The sequence below is a fragment of the Nyctereutes procyonoides genome, unplaced genomic scaffold (genome assembly GCF_905146905.1).
Source record: "Nyctereutes procyonoides isolate TBG_1078 unplaced genomic scaffold, NYPRO_anot_genome, whole genome shotgun sequence".
Classification (NCBI taxonomy): domain Eukaryota; kingdom Metazoa; phylum Chordata; class Mammalia; order Carnivora; family Canidae; genus Nyctereutes; species Nyctereutes procyonoides.
Window position 1 is genome coordinate 19,485,912 of NW_026575020.1, and position 3,481 is coordinate 19,489,392.

The window sequence follows — 3,481 nt, forward strand, 5'->3', positions numbered from 1 at the left end:
TTGGCTCAGGTCATGATCCTAGGGTTGGGGGATCGGGTCCTGCATCAGGCTTCCCTTAAGGAGCCTGTTTCTCCTTCTGCCTGTGTCTCTGCCTCTCTCTGTGTGTCTCCCATGAATAAATAAAATCTTTTTTAAAAAGTAATTTTGATGGGTCTAAAAATAAAATAAAATTAAAGTACTAAGACACAATAGGGATGGGGAACGACAAGTTAAAGTGTTATAAAGTTTTTGTATTTAGGGAAAAGAGATCAGAGGTATTATTAACTTTATAGTTATTAATACAGGACTTTATGTTAAAATTTAAAGTTTCCCACTAAAATAAGGAAAACAAAATGTGAAGCCTCCAAACAAATAAGGAAAATACAGTCAATTTCATAGAACCAAAAAAAGAGAGAGAGAGAGAGAGAGAGAGAAAATAAAAAGTAAAGATAAAAGGAAAACACGAAGCAAAATGGCAGAAACAAGTTCACAAATCACAATGACTCTAATTGGATGAAAGCTGACATTTCTGAACATACACTTGATACCAGGCACTGTGCAACGTGTCGGGGATACAAAAATAGATAAACTACAGCTTCTGTCTTCAGGAAGTTCATGGTCTCCTTGGGGGAGGGGAAGAGAGAAAACAAAGCAATAATAAGGGTGAGTGTCATGACAAAGGGAATTAAGAGAGGGGCACCCAGCTCAGCCTGCAGGGAGAGGAAGGCTTCCTGAGGAAGGCTGAAGGCTGAGTAAGGAAGAGTAAGCTGAAGGATGAGTAGGAAGGCAAGAGTGCCAGGAAGGGTGTACCAGGCAAAGGTAACAACATGCGCAAAGGCAGGCAGATGGGAGAGAGTGAGGCACATGCTGGTCCAACCTTCTGTTATGGAGGGGGGAACATGAAACCCAGGAAAGGTAAGGAGACTGTCTGAAGGTCACTCAGCTGATGAGTCAACACAACCAGGATTTGTACCCAAGACCCCTCTCTTATTTTCCACCTCCCTTTCTACTATACCACAGCACTCAATCCTTCTAACAGGAGGCTTCATGACTGCACGTTGAGACCACCACAGCCAGTTTTGAAAATGAGCTGCATCTGGGTATAGGGACTGGATCTGTCTCTAGCCTATCCTGGGCTGGGGCAGAGCCAGGAACTTGGTAGTTTCCAGGACTGAGCAGCCCAGTTTACCCCAAGGAAGCCATGGCACCAATGCCCAGTTTAATCATTAACTCTCAAGTTCACAGGACTGAAGCTGGAATGCACAGGACCTAGGGGGTGGCCTGCGACTCCCAGGCACTAAGAGAAAGATGGTTCTTGAGATGGGAAGAGACCAAAGTTTAGAATAGGATCAGGAAAAAGGGATTATGCTGTTTCTCTCAATTTTGTTGTAGTTTCACCATCATCTTATTAGCTTGAATTCAGGATTTCCTTTTAGTGCTCATAGGATATTGTTAATTCCCTCTGCCATAACCCCTACACGGCACGGAAATTTTTTACTCTTCCACCTACCCCATAAATTGTGGCCTCCAGGAGGGCAGGACTCCATCCTTCATATCAGTGACCTCAGTGCCTGGCACATAATAGGTACGCATATCCAACCGGTTTGCTGACTGGATGAATAAGTGAGACCCTAACTCTGCCTACAGGTGTTCCAAAGCACAAGTCTTTTCTGTTTGTGTGCTCATTTGATTAAAAGAAATAGACAGTGACTTCGCATTAGTTCAACAGAAGTTCACAAACATCCTTTGAGACACTCTGTAGCATCTTAAAATATCACAAGTTGGACAGAGATGGAATGTTCTTAAGGAGTTCAGTCTTCTCCCCTTTATCCCTTAGTGTTTGGATGACTGCAGAGCATATTTACAGTTGCTTTGGCATTCTTGGGAGAGAGGTGCTATTCAAGCATGAGGTGAGATTTTATTGAGGAAACAAAAACCTCATGGAGGGCAAATTCCACCAGCATATTAAAGGCAACTGCTCCTTATAATTTCGGAAGGCTGCAGCCAGTAGTTGGAAAGACTGTTAGCAATAGCATCACCCAAGCCCCGAGAACGCATCTTTAAAGACACTTCAGGATTCTACAGAAGAAAGCTTCCACTGGAAGGCGAGGTACAGATGGGGGTACCATTTCTGTTTCTCTCCAGTGAACCTGATTTTCCTGATCTGTAAAGTCGAGGAAGTCACCTCTCCTTCACAAGGCACTTGGCAGGATTAAGTGGAACAAGATGGCTTTTGTTGGCTAGAAGATGCTCAGTCACAGCCCAAGTGCCTTATCTTTCTCCCAAATGGAGGAATCCGGAACCTACAAAGAATCAGAGATTTGGAAATAGATTCTGCTCTTAGAGGCACATGACTGGTGCCCAGCGCTTCAGCTGCCCAGTCTGGAAGGGGAAGACCCACTCTACTACTACTACTGGCTTAAAGTATAAACGTGTACTTCTAAGTGTTGCTATCGACAGCCCAAGAGGTGCTGGAAGAGCTTTCCCTTGGAGGAACAGTCACTCTCCTGGAAAAGCCAGCTTGCCTGGTTGGAGTTGAGCCAGAAAGGCTGACTCTCGCCCTGGCAAATTCTCTGTCACTCCAAGGTCCAGGAGACTGGAAAAACTGGCCAACATCAGCGGGCCTCTTTCGGTACCAGCGTCTGGTTTCTTGTTTATGTGCTGGTTGGTGGCGTATCATTACAACCAGTTTGAATTCACCTCTTTCCACCACCTGTAAGTTCTCAGAGTTCTGCAAATTCTTTGAAATTCTAGCTCTCAGTGATTGCTAGGTCGGGGATAGGTAATTTAGGAAAAACCCCCGCATGTGGATCCCGCCAGCTTCTCATCTGCCCTTGGTCCCAGCACCAACCTAGAGCAATCACCTGTGCAGGGAACTGGAAGACACTGAGCTAGCTGCTCCGGTCACCTGGTTTCTTCCCCTGTTGCCTTTCCATTTCTCTCCCCTGCCCCCAAAGAACTGAGATGAAATGAGAAGTAAATTGCCAAGGGAGATCCTCTCCTGGGGCAAATTTCCTGTCTTTGCTTACGGGCATGGAGACCCTAAATGGCGGGGCTAGTTGCAGAGCACTCTCCCAGAACCAGCCCTGGGGTGACAGGTGCAGGCCGCATCCACTCTTTCATGGGGTGGGGGTGGGGATTTAAAAAGTGAAGGAGGAGGAAGAGAGACTGTACAGGAGACCCCAAGGGCTGTCCCTGTTCCTCCACCCTGCCCCACCCCGAAACTGTCAGTCTCTACCAAGCCTGAGAGAGAGAGAGAGAGAGAGAGAGAGAGAGAGAGAGAGAGAGAGAATCAGTGGGGGCGGGGAAAAGGAGACGGAGGGGGGGAAATCAAAGAAAATTGCAAAAGTCAATGGCCCGGAACTAGAGGCAGCCTCAGCAACTGCAGTGTGACTTTGATTCCCCTATCATAACCCTGAATTAAAAATTCAGGCAATTATCTGCATGGCTTCCTTCTGATTAGAACGAGCCGGAGCCTCATTAATGCATCAGCACAGAGGAA